We start from the raw sequence: 17,929 nt of genomic DNA, 5'->3' as shown, positions 1-17,929 counted from the left end.
GCATGCCTGTTGCGAGTCCGTCAATATATACACTTCCTCAGGAACACGGATGGCGTATCGAATTGCAAGAGCAACACCGACAATTTCTCCGTAAGCGGCATTTGTTCCGCGCATTGCAGCAGAGTCTCTCAGGGATTCGGTGCCATCCAAAACTACCGAGGTATAGACCTCTTGAGTGCGTGATGTGTCCGTGTATAAAGTATGTGTTTCCGGGATGTTTGCAAGCATGCGGCCAATGTATCGTACACGGGCTTTGCGCCGCCCTTTGTCATGCTCGGGGTGCATATTACGTGGCAATGGATGAATACTTAGTGCTTGGCGTATCGCTGACGACAAGATCATTGGACGGGTTTCAGACTCAAGGGGTGGGACAGAGTATCCTAGCCGTGTGAGAAGATGGCGGCCAGTAGGAGTGAGTAGGAGGCGCTGGCGATGGCTGACCCAATGTGTCTCTAGCAGCTCGCCAAGTGTGTTATGTGTCCCTAAGTTAAGGAGACGGCGTGTGGAAGTATAATTCGGGAGGCCATGGGCCAGCTTCGTCGCTTTGCGAATCATTGCGTCTATGCGAAGTTGTTGCGCTTGAGTCAACCGCTGAAATGGGAGATGGTATGCAAGGCGGCTGATCACGCATGCCTCCACCAAGCGCAGCAGGCCCTCTTCTCGAAGGCCCGAGCGCCTGTTGGAGACCCTCCGGATCATGGCCAGAATTTGCTCAATCTGTCTGGATAGAAGGGAAACAGTGTAGTTTGACCTGCCATCCGCTTGGACGTGTAGGCCGAGGATACGAGCACGATTAACCTGTGGTATCGGTATGCCATCCACGTGCACAGTGATAGGGGAAGTAGAGGAACGACTCCGGGGGCGAATGATTATGAGCTCCGACTTTTCCGGAGCACATCTTAAGCCGCATTTTCTCGCGTACTCGGAAACTGTATCGACTGCTTGCTGCAGTCGGTCCTGGATGGCTCCGTCGGAACCCCGTGTCGACCAGATAGTAATGTCGTCTGCATAAATAGCGTGGGCGACATCAGGGATCTGGTCGAGTAGCCGGGGGAGCCCTGCGAGCGCGGTATTGAATAGAGTAGGGGAAAGAACTGAGCCCTGGGGTGTCCCACGTCCTACAAGGCGAATCGTACCGGATCGATGCGGTCCCATTCCTACGGTGGCTGTGCGATCTCGAAGAAATGCGCGGATATAGTTGTACATACGAATTCCACAGTGTGAATGTGCAACATTGCGAAGGATGAGGTCATGTTCAACATTATCGAATGCCCCTTTTAGGTCTAAGGCGATGAGTGCTCTCGTTTGGGCGGACGACGGAGGTCCTATGACCTCCTCCCGCAATTGTAAAAGCACATCTTTGGCTGACAGATGAGCCCGATATCCGAATTGAGAGTCAGAAAAGAATGATTTTTCTTCGAGGAAGGGCTGCAGACGCCGCAAGAGTACATGCTCCATGAGCTTACCAATGCAGGATGTTAGGGAGATGGGTCGTAAGTTTTCAACCTTAACAGGCTTGCCCGGCTTGGGGATCAGTGTGATGTCGGCGTGTCGCCATGCTTGGGGAAGCATGCCCTTGCGCCAGCAATCATTGAAAATATGGGTGAGGTGGTTAATATCCGCGTCACTGAGGTTACGAAGGGTGGCGAACCGGATGTAGTCGGCTCCCGGTGCCGTGTTGCGGCGTAGGTCTTGTAGGACCATCCGCACCTCGTCAGATGTGATGTCTGCATCGAGCAATTCGTTCGTCTCGCCTACATAAGGATAATCAGGGTACTGCGGCGGCGGGCCTGTGGGTATGAAATGCTTCTCTAGCTCTCTGAGGAGTGTCGAGACATCGTCCCTGTACTCGTGCATTAGGATGTGCAGCTGTTGAAATGTTTTTCCCTTTGTTGTGGTGGGATCTGTGAGTGAGCGAAGAATCGACCACGTTTTTGCTCTGCTCAATGTGCCTGAGAGGCGATCGCAAAATCCTCGCCAGTTATTCCTCGTAAGGATCTCTGCATACTCCTGAGATTCCCGTGTAATTTGATCTATACGTTTCCTAAGTTTGCGGTTGAGGCGTTGTCGTTTCCATCGTCGTGTCAACCCTCTACGGGCGTTCCAAAGATGAAGTAAATGCGGGTCTATGTCTGGTGTCTCGGTTGTGGTGCGCAGTGTGCTTGTGGTGGCCTCTAGATCTTGTGCGAGAGACTCAAGCCAGCGTTCGTACCCTTGGCGCTCAGGTGGGTCCTGGCGACGTTCCCTGAATTTCGCCCAATCTGTTATACGCACATTTCGCTCGGGCCTGCGCGCACCACGTAATGACAAGGTGGTCGCCGCAATGTAGTGGTCACTACCAAGGTGCTCCTCTAAAGGCCCGTGCGCAACGACTGGGCCAGTATTGCGCACGAAGGTAAGGTCAGGGCAGGTGTCACGAGATACGCTGTTGCCTATCCGAGTGGGGTGCTCTGGTTCGGTAAACAGTGTGTATCTCATGTTACAGATGGCATTCCATAAGCGGGTCCCTTTAGCCTGCGATTTAACGTAACACCATGCAGTATGCGGAGCGTTAAAGTCGCCGGCCACGACACAAACCCGTCCAAACCTACCAAATTCTGTTAGTATAGGTGCTGAAAACAGTGCGTTCGCGAACGAGGGGAACTGTATGCATTGAGTATAAACAGACTCTCGCTGCGTTTACCTTGCGTAATTATTTCCAATATTTGGTGAGGAATGTCAATGTTAGTGGTATGCATGCGACATGTAACATGTTTCGAAACTAAGGCTCCCACAAGAGGAGAGACACCCGAGAGCGTGCTGTAGCCGGATAAAGAAGGGGTGCAATTCACTTCCTGTAAGAGGATGACATCGGGAGGGTTCGTGGATGTGGCGATATACTGCTGTAGGGAACCTCGTTTTCGGCGGAATCCCCTACAATTCCATTACCACACCACTAGGTGCTCCGCGTTACGCGGCGCCATCATCGCGAGAGGAAGCAGGCGGTCGTGCATAGGGATGCGGGCGCCGGGTGCCCATATTTGAAGGTTGCGACCGAGAGCCTTGGTCGGAAAGCGCGCTTTCGTTGTTACCGCTAAGCTCAGGAACTTGCATACGTGCGAAAGTGCTCTCTATACATGATTTTACTTGCTCCGTAATCCCTATTTGAAGGACCTCCATTTGGCGTTCTATCCTGTCCAGAGCCGCCTGCATACTAGTGCTCATGTCTGCCACCAGCGCGTCCATTTGTTTTTGCAGGCGCTCACAGCGCGCCTCCATGTCACGACGTAGGCGGGCTATTTCTATGAGAGGATCGGGATTTGATGACGAATTGGTAACAGGGGAAGGGGTAGGGAGAGATTTACGGGGCGGAGCGAGCTGTGGGGGACCCTCCGCCCGACCTACCTCCCGAGGCACCTCCATTGCTGTTTTCTTCTCCGGGGTCCGCTGCACCCCTGAAGGGACCAGGGCCACCTTGGCTGGGGCGTTGGTCTGCAGAGCCTTCTTGTAGGGTTGTTGGGAAGGTAGGGAAGGAGGGCACTTCTCTGGGAGGCGCACCGATGCCTCGCGGGATCGGGACCGAGACTTGGAACGGGTCCGGAACTTGCGACGGGATCTTGAACGGGTCTCCCACCGGTCTTGTCTGGTCTCCTTCGTTGGGGCGCGCGACGTTCGGGTCTCCGCCGTATCTGTGGTAGTGGTCGGGTCGCTGGAGGGTTGGAGTTCACGCTGCTCTTTCTCGAGAGCTTTCCGCACCCAAGCTTTATTCAGTGTCTGCCTAGCTCGCCGCGGGCAGTTTGGATCCGCTGTAGGGTGGGTCCCGTCACAGGATCTGCAGTGTGGGGTGCACGGATGTGACGGGGTGGGGTTGTCAGTCCTACACGCCGCGCAAATGACCACGTGCGGCGTAGGACAGTAATCAGCCCAATGGCCGAGCTTGTGACATATCTTGCAGACCAGTTGGCGGGGTCGATGGGGGTAGCAGCGGAGTTCTGCACCATAGAAACGCACGTAGCGAGGCACTTTAAGTCATTCAAATGTTACCAACGCAACGTTGGTTTGACCCATCATTCGTGCTTGAAGTATTTGAGTTCCAGGAGCCAAAAGCTCATCCACTAGTTTGGAAGACGGTGTACCGGGCAAAAGACCAGGAACAATTCCCTTGCATGAGTTGTCTGGGGCCGCAAAATATGTTGTGATGGGATAGACCCGCTGACCAAGGTTCAGCTCCCTCACCTTGTACAATGCGTCGGCTACGTGTGACTGGGGTGTGCTGATGATTGCCAAGTTCTGTTGAGGTCGCAGTCGGAATATGATGTCCTGACGATCGTCGGTGGTCAAGCCGGCTGCACTCCATAGAGCACTGGCGAGTTCTGGGCGCGTCCACTTATCGAGGCAAAGTCCTCCGTGAGGCCGCAGAATTACCTTTTCGTCGTGCAAAGGAAGTTGAGGCAGGTTCTGATTCCGACTGCGCTTGCGTACGGTAGGCTGGGAGGCATCCGGAATGCTCGAGATGTTCTCGGAGGGTTGCGTCTTGGCGTGCGTTTGACGGATGCGTCGCTTATATATGACTGTCTTCCAACAGCCACCTGTGTCGTCGTCAGTTTTGTCGTCGTAAATGTTCGGGGTAGCATCCTCCTCCATCCTTTCCCCGGTCGGAGTGTCTACCTCTCGTTGTTGGGAGGGAAAATTGGCGACGATGAGATCGGCGGCCACTCCCGCGGTATCCACCTCGGGCGTCTTCGTTGTTGTCGAAAAACGCGCGGCGGCGTTCTCCGTCGCCGATTGCGTGTTCTGCTCGTTGGAAAATGACGTTGCGGTAGATAAATGCTCCATCGAAACAGAGCGGTGAATTGGCCGAAGGACCTTTGCACGCCCATTTAGAACATGGGCCTCGGAAGAGCTGGTCGCTTGGCGCTCTTGGTTCATGGTGTAGAAAACACGCCAAGGCAGCTATGGCCCCGGCAGGGGCAGCCGCGTTGGAACTGCTTCAGAGCTGTAGAGGCGCGGGGAGCGGCAACAAAGTCCCGGGAAGGAAAGGCGGTCGGTGGGAAACGGCGAGAAAGCCGCTTCCCATATGACTCCCGGCGAAAGCGGCCCGGGCAAGGGCGGTCAGGGCGGTCGGTGAAGGTCGCGTAGTCTCGGTGGTTGCGGAGCGCGCCGACGACACGTCCGTTCACTTCGACCGACTGATTGGAACCTTCAGTTGAGAGAATGACATGTCACACTCTGGTATCCAATTGAAGGCCGCATTTTGTCGCAAAATACTTGTCAACGTGTAAACGATGTCCGAGAGAGAGAGAGAGAACGAACTTCGATAGACCTCGACAGAGGAGCCTCGACCTAGAGCCTCAACAGAGGAGGGTATACGCTGGTGCACCACTATGGATGACACGAGACGTGAATATTCGGCGCTGATGTGATAGGCAAAGGGAGCTCAAAAGCGTGTAAAGGAAGCTCTCGTATACGACGAGATAATAGCGGTTATTTAAGGATTCATTGTTTGTAGATAGTTGAGAGGGTAAAAAAGTAAAATCCTGGTGGTGTATATGATGATAGTGCTGGTGATCCGCAGCTATGACACGTGCGCATTAAAGGGGATAGGTCAGGAATCAGGTGGCGGGAGGTAGCATAAGCACGTGCTGATCTTTGTGTGCTGAAAATTAAATAATTATCCTAAATCACGAGCACCTCGGTGGCCACGGGACACACGGAGGCGGCCGAAGAAACCGCGATAGCCCTAGCACTCGCCGCGGTACCGAACGCTGCGATCGTGATCAGCGACTCGCAGGCGGCAATCCGCAGCTTCGCGCGCGGTCGCGTCTCGCGGGAAGCGGCCCGCATACTCCAGATTTGTGACGACGGCGACTCGTCATCGCCGTCGCAACCCCAAAATTCTACGGTCTTCCTCCTCTGGACCCCGGCACACACCGATGTCCCGCTCGCGGGCAACGAGGCGGCACACGCCCGGCTCGAGGTCTCACACGCCGCGCCGCCGCAGATTATGTGGCCGCCGCCTCCCCCCCGAGAGAGCGGCATCGGATCTGCCGGATCGGGACACTACGACAGAAATGCAGCAACAAGAATCACAGTGGGCTTCTTCCAGACGCCGCCACGGCTGCCGGAGCCGCCGGGGACCTTCTCCGTCGGCGTCGCCGCCGCTGAGAGGCGGCTCTCAAAAGTTCAGAGTTGGCAGACCAGCTCTGGGCCGTCCGGCAAGCCGAAGATGCTGCCCGACTCGAAGGAATTCGAGCCGCCACCTGAGGCCACCACAACAAAAACTGCCGGACCATTAGGTATGGTATGGTATGGTATTCCTTATGCGATGGCGCATACCCACTGTGGGGGATTGGCCAAGATTTGGATGAAATTAGGCAATCTTTATTAAATACTAAAATTGGTAAAGCTAACTGGAGGAAATGAACAAAAATAAAATGTTTAAGAATTCAAGACAATCTCTTTGTAGCAATTATAAATTCCTCCACGGTTGAGCAAATATCCCTGTGGCACTTTCCAAGAGAGGAGGCTCCTAGAGAAAGGATATTTATAATTGAAAAGCTTAAACCAAGCTCTGTAAATCTTGATTCTAGAATATTTTTTCTTAAAGTAAAACGGCGGCAGAATATGAAAAAATGATCTATTGTTTCATCTTCTCCACAGACTGGGCACGGAGGGGAGGGCACCAGACCAGCCCTGTGACGATAGAAGTTTAATTTTGGTATTCGACAACGTAATCGGGTAAAGATTACTTCAGTTTTTCTGGTGTGAAAGGAATTTTTGGGCCAAGGGAATAGGAGGTGTCGATATTCTGAAAAATTAGCTACAGCTGGGTTCAAACAGTCTTGAATAATTGTATATCTCCAGAATCTAGTAGTCGTCAGGTAAGCTATTGTAGGAAGTAATGGTAATACAGGGCCCCTGAGGGCCGCTCTCGCGAGACTGTCAGCCATTTCGTTCATGACTAATCCTTTATGTCCAGGCACCCAAAGCAATCTAATTAAATTTATGTTGGCAGGCACTAGAAAATGAAATGTACGTAAAAGGTTAGTGACACCATTTGCTGTGAGCGAGGAACATAAGGATAAAGAATCTGTTATTATTACTACCGCCGATATTGACGAATTTAGTTTGCGTAAGGCTACAACTACAGCTAGAAATTCAGCCAACAATACGGAAAAAAAGTCCGGAATTCTGATTGCAAATGACCAGCCTGGAGCGGGAGAGAAAATGCCAATTCCAGATTTTTCTTCACACTGTGAGGCGTCTGTCGCAATGACCGTACTTATAGATAAACTCAATAAATGGTCCTGTAATAAGTCGTTTAATATATTATAAGAGAGAAGTTTTGCATTATTTGGGTAGATGTCATCATATATAATTTGTAGGTTCTCTCGCACATCACAAATAGTCGGTACCTCCCAGAGACGTACATTTAAGGGGTTGATCAATGTTTGTACGAAGACCACCTGTGGTGTATGAAAACGATGCCAGTGTACTCCGAAGAAAAGTGCAGGCTGGGAACGAATATGTATTCCAATCTTGTAATAGGGAATTCATACAATTTTAAGAGTGTTTGCACCGTCAGTAAACGAAATCTACACAATATTGAGGGCAACCTGACTTCTTGGTGTAGTATGTTATTGGCAACACATTTCGGTAATCCGCAACACAGTCGTAGGGCTTCCCGCTCAAGTAGAACAAGGGGACGTAATTTATAAGCTGGAACACCAGAAAATAAAACACATCCAAATTCTAAAATGGGCCGCACATACATTTTGTATATCATTAAAAGTGGATCTCTCCGCATTCCGGACCGACTGTTGCACAGCTTGCGTATAGCATACCAACTGCTCGCTCTCCTTTTTTAACTATATGGTCAATATGGCCGAGCCAGCTGAGGGAACCGTCATATACTACACCTAAATATTTCACCGACTCCACTTGAGGTATAGTCTCGAGGCGATAGGACATCGATATGTTAACGGGATTGTTAAGAGGGAAAACCAATATCGAGCATTTTCTAACGTTAAGTGAAAGGCAAATTTTGTTTAACCAGGTTTCTTTGGCGTTGAGGTAGTTCTGTAGTCGATAATATAGAGAGTGAATATCGCTGTCTGATGCGAAGAAAGCAATGTCATCCACGTATACGTATTTAATAAAGTTTCTTCTTCTTCTTCCTAAAAGGAGAACTAAAGAAAGGCACAGGAAAGACCAGAAAAACCAGAATAGCCCGTGACTGAACCATCAGATCAACTGAAACAAAATTATGAAAGAGATAATAAAGAAGGAGACATCAAAAACCGCATTAATAAATAATTTGCACAATCAATTAATCTCAGTGAAATTAACAGCAAGCAGCGAAGAAGAAAAATAGCAAAGCTAGAAACAAACCGAAATTAGCACGGTAATCGCTTTGTTTCACTTTTAAAAAATCCGAGGACACCTAAGCACTTCTTATGAGTTGTGAATGCGAAAGCATTAGCGTTCAATTGAACGCCGCTGAGCGGTCCTTCGACTTATGAACCCCTCGTGGGCAAGCGAGCGCGTTGAGACGCTTGGACAACGCCTCCAAGATGGCACAAGGCCGGTGCGATTCGATCCGTGACGTCATGCTATCTTTTCCGACTGCCGTATAATCTAATAGGGACGCTCCCGAGTAAGCCGCCACGATTTTGACGTCACCGCTTTCGCCACGCCGGGCTTGGCAATGGAAATGTCTGTCCAGGTAGAATGACGTCATAAAGCAGAATGCACAGGCCTGAGACCTAGGAGGCGCTTGTTTATCCCAGTGGATAAGACACTCGGCTTCTGAGCGTGGAGTCGTGGGTTCGGAACTAACTGGCACCAACGTTTTTCCTTTCGAATTTATTCTGTTTTTTATACCTTATTCTTTTATAGCAATCAGCGAGGTGCAGTTAAACGCAGGTGAAGCTTGCGCGGTCAAATAACGCGCGGATAACACACGATTGTGTGCCCAAGAGGCGGTCCGAGCTCAAGGCATTAAATGAGGGATGCCTGTCGTAAGCTTCGTTCATAAAATAATCATGTTATTTCTCTCCCGCTATCTCTCCTTCTTTTTGAATTTACTCGAAAGCAGCTGGACGCTCCTACCGCTTGGATGGCACACTGGGCTCTGGAGAAAACTTGAAACCTTCACGCGTTTTCCTTGCGCGAAGAAGCGGAAGTTGTGACTGCAATTCCCCTTTGAGTGGGAACAAACAGAACGAGCTGGCCCATAACATAAGGTGTGACTTAAAGTTGATACATTTAATTGCCACCTGAATTATGGCGCTGGCAATAATCCAGGTGGTATTAGTATCGAAAAGAGTATAACGGCGCAATATTTAAACAGGTATTCGCTGGCAAGATTCGTGTAATAAAAAAACTTGCACGTAGGTTTCTGTGAATGCAGGCACGAATGCGTGTATTGCCAAATTTCCGAGGAGGACTCTGCACCTTACTTTCAGTGCGACTTGAAAAAAAAAATAAAGAAATGTAATTCCACTAGGGAACACACAAAATCGATTTATATGGGTTGCGCACGGCTGTTATGAAGTACAAAGCAAACTCCTTTGACAAATTCAAGAACTATACATCAGAACAAGAAGTCAGTAGAACTATATATATATATATAGTTCTACTGACTATATATATATATATATATATCGCTGCAAGTTTGCTTCACGCTGCAAGTTTGCTTCAGAGACTTTCCTTTCCTTCCCACTTCTCCGCCCTTAAACTGTCTCTCTCAACTACTACACACAGAGACAAAGCAACAGCGCGCGCATTAGATCCCATAGATGAGATGAATATTTACAATTATTATTAGGGTTATAATTATATTCGAGTGCTGATTGCCGTGCTATCGTTTGCTAACGAAGCTTTCCCTCAAGTCTAAATATTTTAAGGCAGTTTGTCGTGTGCGTATCATGGCTACGCACGCTTATATCGCATTCCGTTTCTCTACCACGGGTGCGCTTTAAAACCACGGCGCTGCAGTTTTTGTTTTTCTTTCCTTTCTTCTTCTCCGCCCTTAAACTGGCTCTCTTAACTATACTACACGCAGAGACAAAGCAACAGCGCGCGCATGCGATCCCATAGATGAGATGAATATATATATATATATATATATATATATATATATATATATATATATACATCTATATATATATAGAAAACTATCAGTCATAGCTCTCGTAGTATAGCCCTCTGGGCCGTTTCCTTTTTTTTTCTTTCGAAAGTAGTCCTATTAGGGTTATTATAATTACACGAAGGTATTTCGCCCTCGTCAGCAGCAGTCCTTGGTATAGTTATTCTGGCGGCTAGCTTCCCACGCTATGCGTGCCGCCATCGCACCTGGTTAAGCTTTGCCTAGACGCTAGAGTTATGCTTTGTCCGCGCAACCTTGAGCGATCGGAAAGCGCGTTTTCCCCTCTTGGCCGGCGGAGAGGGGGGGCTTCGTTCCGGCCGCGAAGCTCTCCACATCTCTGTAAGGTGCCTTGTGGTGGTCTCGTGCTGACGATGCCCTCTCGGTGAGCGCATATTTCCCCCCTCATCTTTTGAGAGGTTCAATACATACAAGCATTTGTCTCGCAAACCAGATTTTTTTCAAGGGAATTTTCCACGTCTCAGTAATTTCTCTCGTCGTATTCGAGTGCTGATTGCCGTGTTATAGTTTGTTAACGAAGCTTTCCCTCAAGTCTAAATATTTTAAGGCAGTTTTCCTAGCCTCTAAAGCCGCTCGAGTTCGCTCTTCTCCTCGAGCGGCCATTTTTCCTAGAAAGTATGCCTTCCCACTACTACAAAACCGACTATCGCGGACAACATGAGTCTCTTTCCACGTAAGTGTGAGGCTCGGAGCAGGAGCTGTGGCGCTTGAAAGTAGCCTGGGGCCTGACGAACCAACCGACTGAGCTATCTGTCCGGGCAACATCGAAGGGTCACGAGTTCAAATCACCTGTTATGTTCCTTTTTTTTTCGCCCCTTTTTCTTTCTTTTTCTTTCTTTCTTTTAATGTCTTTTCCTTTATTTTATCACTGTACGGGAACCCTCCTAAAAAAAAAAGAAAATATATATATCTTCAAATATGTATGGCCTCACATGTGCAGGTCATAAATACCAGGTTCTCTAGCCGAGTGCCATCCATGCGGTATAACCGAGCTCAGATTGGTTCACCTTGACTGATCAAATAGGGCACCACTGTAGGTTAAATGAGGCGTACAACTCCTGCGGGACCCGCCGTGGTTGCTCAGTGGTTATGGTGTTAGACTGCTGAGCACGAGGTCGCGGGATCGGACCCCGACCACGGCGGCCGCATTTCGATGGGGGCGAAATGCGAAAACACCCGTGTACTTAGAATTAGGTGCACGTTAAAGAACCCCAGGTGGTCGAAATTTTCGGAGTCCTCCACTACGGCGTGCATAATCAGAAAGTGGTTTTGTCACGTAAAACCCCATAAATTAATTTTTAATTTAACTCCTACGGGGACGGCAGAGTATCCGCCTCCAGTGCAAGAGGACCGTGATCCAAATCCCGGTGCCGCGCAATTCTCCACCGGAAAATACAAAAAAAAAAAAACCGTGTGTTGAGAAAATTGCACAAACAGGCCTGGAGTGCGGCCTGATCCCGGTGACCAGAACCGGTAACGCACTCTCTCACCAGAGCAGGATTGGCCACCCTGGTGCAGTACTTGGCCACAACCTCCTATATGAATACAACAATCGAACCCCGGCCCTCAGTCCCCAGCAGCCGCGAAGCAACTGACCACGGCGGCGGTCAGATCTGTGACGCTGCAGAGGGTGCTAAGAATACCTGGCTCCGGACAGGCCGCCATTGGAATCTGAACCTGGCAACGTTTAACGTTAGAACGCTATCTAGTGAGGCGAGTCTAGCAGTGTTATTGGAGGAATTAGAGGGTAGTAAATGGGATATAATAGGGCTCAGTGAGGTTAGGAGGACAAAAGAAGCATATACAGTGCTAAAAAACGGGCATGTACTGTGTTACCGGGGCTTAGCGGAGAGACGAGAACTAGGAGTCGGATTCCTGATTAATAAGGAAATAGCTGGTAACATACAGGAATTCTATAGCATTAACGAGAGGGTGGCAGGTCTTGTTGTGAAACTTAATAAGAGGTACAAAATGAAGGTTGTACAGGTCTACGCTCCTACATCTAGTCATGATGACCAGGAAGTCGAAAGCTTTTATGAAGACGTAGAATCGGCGATGGGTAAAGTCAAAACAAAATACACTATACTGATGGGCGACTTCAATGCCAGGGTAGGCAAGAAGCAGGCTGGAGACAAGTCAGTGGGGGAATATGGCATAGGCTCTAGGAATAGCAGAGGAGAATTATTAGTAGAGTTTGCAGAACAGAATAATATGCGGATAATGAATACCTTTTTCCGCAAGCGGGTTAGCCGAAAGTGGACGTGGAGGAGCCCGAATGGTGAGACTAGAAATGAAATCGACTTCATACTCTGCGCGAACCCTGGCATCATTCAAGATGTAGACGTGCTCGGCAAGGTACGCTGCAGTGACCACAGGATGGTAAGAACTCGAATTAGCCTAGACTTGAGGAGGGAACGAAAGAAACTGGTACACAAGAAGCCAATCAATGAGTTAGCGGTAAGAGGGAATCTAGAAGAATTCCGGATCAAACTACAGAACAGGTATTCGGCTTTAACTCAGGAAGAGGACCTTAGTGTTGAAGCAATGAACGACAATCTCATGGGCATCATTAAGGAGTGCGCAATAGAAGTCGGTGGTAACGCCGTTAGACAGGAAACCAGTAAGCTATCGCAGGAGACGAAAGATCTGATCAAGAAACGCCAATGTATGAAAGCCTCTAATCCTACAGCTAGAATAGAACTGGCAGAACTTTCTAAGTTAATCAACAAGCGTAAGACAGCGGACATAAGGAACTATAATATGGATAGAATTGAACAGGCTCTCAGGAACGGAGGAAGCCTAAAAACAGTGAAGAAGAAACTAGGAATAGGCAAGAATCAGATGTGTGCGTTAAGAGACAAAGCCGGCAATATCGTTACTAATATGGATGAGATAGTTCAAGTGGCTGAGGAGTTCTATAGAGATTTATACAGTACCAATGGCACCCACGACGATAGTGGAAGAGAGAATAGCCTAGAGGAATTCGAAATCCCACAGGTAACGCCAGAAGAAGTAAAGAAAGCCTTAGGAGCTATGCAAAAGGGGAAGGCAGCTGGGGAGGATCCGGTAACAGCAGATTTGTTGAAGGATGGTGGTCAGATTGTTCTAGAGAAACTGGCCACCCTGTATACGCAATGCCTCATAACCTCGAGCGTACCGGAATCTTGGAAGAACGCTAACATAATCCTAATCCATAAGAAAGGGGACGCCAAAGACTTGAAAAATTATAGACCGATCAGCTTACTGTCCGTTGCCTACAAAGTATTTACTAAGGTAATCGCAAATAGAATCAGGAACACCTTAGACTTCTGTCAACCAAAGGACCAGGCAGGATTCCGTAAAGGCTACTCAACAATAGACCATATTCACACTATCAATCAAGTGATAGAGAAATGTGCAGAATATAACCACCCCTTATATATAGCTTTCATTGATTACGAGAAAGCGTTTGATTCAGTCGAAACCTCAGCAGTCATGGAGGCATTACGGAATCAGGGTGTAGATGAGCCATATGTAAAAATACTGGAAGATATCTATAGCGGCTCCACAGCCACCGTAGTCCTCCACAAAGAAAGCAACAAAATCCCTATAAAGAAAGGCGTCAGACAGGGAGATACGATATCTCCAATGCTATTCACAGCATGTTTACAGGAGGTATTCAGAGGCCTGGAGTGGGAAGAATTGGGGATAAAAGTTGATGGAGAATACCTTAGCAACTTGCGATTCGCTGATGATATTGCCTTGCTTAGTAACTCAGGAGACCAATTGCAATGCATGCTCACTGACCTGGAGAGGCAAAGCAGAAGGGTGGGTCTGAAAATTAATCTGCAGAAAACTAAAGTATTGTTTAACAGTCTCGGAAGAGAACAGCAGTTTACGATAGGTAGCGAAGCACTGGAAGTGGTAAGGGAATACATCTACTTAGGGCAGGTAGTGACCACGGATCCGGATCATGAGACTGAAATAACCAGAAGAATAAGAATGGGTTGGGGTGCGTTTGGCAGGCATTCTCAAATCATGAACAGCAGGTTGCCACTATCCCTCAAAAGGAAAGTGTACAACAGCTGTGTGTTACCAGTACTCACATATGGGACAGAAACCTGGAGGCTTACGAAAAGGGTTCTGCTGAAATTGAGGACGACGCAACGAGCTATGGAAAGAAGAATGATGGGTGTAACGTTAAGGGATAAGAAAAGAGCAGATTGGGTGAGGCAACAAACGCGGGTAAACGACATCTTAGTTGAAATCAAGAAAGAAAAAATGGGCATGGGCCGGACATGTAATGAGGAGGGAAGATAACCGATGGTCACTAAGAGTTACGGACTGGATTCCAAGGGAAGGGAAGCGTAGCAGGGGGCGGCAGAAAGTTAGGTGGGCGGATGACATTAAGACGTTTGCAGGGACAACATGGCCACAATTAGTACATGACCGGGGTAGTTGGAGAAGTATGGGAGAGGCCTTTGCCCTGCAGTGGGCGTAACTAGGCTGATGATGATGATATATATATATAAACTGGCAGGAACTCTTTGTCAAATCACCACTGCAATGCGTGCAAAATAATGAAATGTGGGCGTAACCGTACCCCAAGCGCCTATTATGTATATCAAACGCAGGTTTCTTTTCTCATCACAGCTGCCAGGGAAAATACGCGTGAGCAAAGTACGATTTGATGACTTAAGAAGAACGAAGAGAAATTACAATGATGATAAATTACGTGCATATAAATAAGTAAGCCATAATTACAATTACTCGTACGCACATAGTTTAAAGGGGGAAAATTGTCGCAGGAGTACGATATGAAAACTGCCGAGTTATCATGTAGACGTTGGCAAGGCAATTGCTCACCGACCTTTGGTGAGCAATTGCCTTGCCACCTTACTTTGGACGAACATCGTTTTTCGTATATTTATAGAGCTTAATATTGTAATAATATGCAACGTTCAAGAAGTACCATGAAACAATCGCAAATTTCACGTAATACGTAGCTGCTTCACTAAAACAAAGAACGAAAAGAAAAACATTGTGTAGAGTCCCAAATGTCATTTCTCACACTGGGAATTTACGGCAATGGATTAAATATACAATCTAGCCTCGTTTTAATTAACTTCTACTGCCACTTGGACTATATAAATTAAAATAGACAAATAACAATAAATAAATAAATAAATAACTTCAGAGTTGAAACGTGACAGAAACTATTCATCTGGCTGAAAATATTTGCATCAGTCTCCACTCTCTGCCAGACCAAACTTACCGTGAAGGAGAGCTTGCAGTGTCTCATCCGACATGCGGTTTCTCAAATCATTCTTTGTCAACTAAACCTGGCGGAACACGCGTTGGAATGGTGCGTTCGAAAGAGGCTGCGCAAGTAGGCACAAAGCGAGCTCAGACAGCAAGCAGGAGGAACATTGGATTTACGGCAATCTTTTTTGCATACCTGATGCTTGTTAATGCTCGGTGATACTAGAGCAGAATATTTCGTTTTGATCGACAGTCGAGACTACTGCGCTTCGCTGAGCATGTACATCAAGACTCGAACCGTCGAGTTTCTCGTTTAAAGCAACTTATGGATTTTTTCTTAAGCTTACTGGGTAAATAAATAACGCGCTGATTGGCAGGAAAACCAAGCAATAGGCTTCGAGGAACCCTTAATCAACTTTGAAGGAACACGGACGAAAATGACTCGCTACGACATGCGTGCGAATAATTGAGCTGTTGTGTTAAGTCAACAGAATAGTTTGCTGTATAGCAGCCGGCATGGCACATGTGCTCTACAACTGTCAGCCCCACCGTTTTTCTTACTGAACCACACGTGAACCGACAGCAGATGGCGCCGAAACCAAAACAAAAAGAAGATAGCTTAGCGCTCGAATGACGTATAAATATGGCAGCCATGACGTAACGCCATCCTCCCCGCGCCGGCATTACTAAGAAAAAGTCTTCGAGATTGCCTACGTATCTTTGTAGCAGCAATGAGCTTTGAGTTTTACGGCGGCCTTCCAGAATTTTGTCAGTGTGCACTTGTCCTTGGGACTCGAAAGTCCTCAAGACAAAAATAGCCCAAATATACACTCTAAGAACAGTTTACACCCTTTGGAGTGCCCCTTCTGCCACACAACGATAATCGTCATCTGCCTTGATGCGTTTCCTTTCTTTAACGCTGCGAGCCCGGTACTTTCGCGGTACCCGATAACGCGCATGCCGTTGGTTACTGGAAAGTACCGGGCTCGCAGCGTTAAAGAAAGGAAACGGATCAAGGCAGATGACGATTATTGTTGTGTGGCAGAAGGGGCACTCCAAAGGGTGTAAACTGTTCTTAGAGTGTAGCCATGTAGCCAACTCGGAATTTTCGACGCCAACCCACACAAAAAGTAGCCCAATTTGGCTATTAATAAACCATTATGGCAACCCTGATCACAAACGAGAAACGCGAGCACAGCCACCAAACTACAGTGAACTAGAAGGCTTTGAAAGCCTTCTAGTTCATAACTATAGAGGCTAGAAAGCCTCTATACTATAACCAAACGAAAGAGCCGCCGTGGATGTCGTAGGCATCTTCGTTTGTTTGGATAGTGTTGCCAGCACAAGTAAGGAATCCGCCAGTTTCAGTTTCCTGGGCTGCCCTCTGCCGCACGTCGCTGGAAACATTTTGGAAGGGTGCCAGGGCCTACTGATTTTCATACAGTAATTATTGTATGGAACTCTATGCCGGGACCCGGGGCTTTCGCCGGTTGATTTATGTACAGGGTCTTGAATACTTCGCCGCGCGTGTTCGAAAAACGGTATTGCGCTCACCGTTACACTGTTCGTGATAAAATTTTGCAGGACGATCGCATTTTGGCGTCGACTTCGTTTAGTACAATACTTGGCACAGTTAATTGCCTGGATTTTAAGAAAAAATTGCAAATGTGCCTGCGCTTATAAAGATGAGAGCTGCTGCCGCTACGGCGCAAGCAAAAACTTGTGTTGATGCCAGCTGCCGTCCGCTGCATGCAGAAAGCAGCGTTTCAGGGAGGGCAGTCGCCTGCTCTAGCGGCAACAAGCGGCAGCCCTCCCCGAAACGCTGCTTTTTGCGCATCGAGTTCGAGCTTCATGATCGCGATCACAGGCTGTCGTCAGCACCGTCATGCCGAGTGAGCTAAACTAACTCGATTCAAATTGTTGGACCGTGAAGCAGTGACCACGCTTGATCAAAATTGAGAAATTTGATCCGGTCGGGCACGATCTTGCTTGAAATTCACTGCGTGACACCACGGTGCTCTAACGTTCCGTGTGCTTCGTCGTCATCTGGCAGTGCGCCAAACGAAAGCTTTTGCGATTTTGAAGCAGTTGTAAGCGGTCTGTCGTGGCTCACTTCTCAACACAGAACCAGGACCTACTTGCCGACGTAATCAGCGCAACTACGAGTCACTTCGCGCGGCAATTAAGTGAGACAAGCGAGCCCTTCTTTATCAGGTCTTGTTATTCGTCAGATTAATCTCGTCAGCTTGCCGCACTTTGTAAACGTCCGGGAAAAGCGTGGGGTTGCTGTCAGGATGACTTTCGATTGTGCTTTTTTCTCCATTGACGAAATGATAAGAGCATGTCCAGGTTTATTCGTTTGGGACCCATTCTGAGGCATCTGCAGCTGTAGAATAATATTTATTAACGACGAGATACAAATTTATATGACGCGAATGTTCCTTTTTCATCATGTACAATGATTGAATTTCATTATGCCCTTTTCAAAAGGTCTGATTTTTGCTTGCATACGCGCTTTGATTTTGCAAGGCGATTTCGCAA

Source organism: Dermacentor andersoni, chromosome 1 (assembly GCF_023375885.2).
Source record: "Dermacentor andersoni chromosome 1, qqDerAnde1_hic_scaffold, whole genome shotgun sequence".
In the NCBI taxonomy this organism is placed as follows: Eukaryota; Metazoa; Arthropoda; class Arachnida; order Ixodida; family Ixodidae; genus Dermacentor; species Dermacentor andersoni.
Note: the sequence above shows the minus strand (reverse complement) of the source record.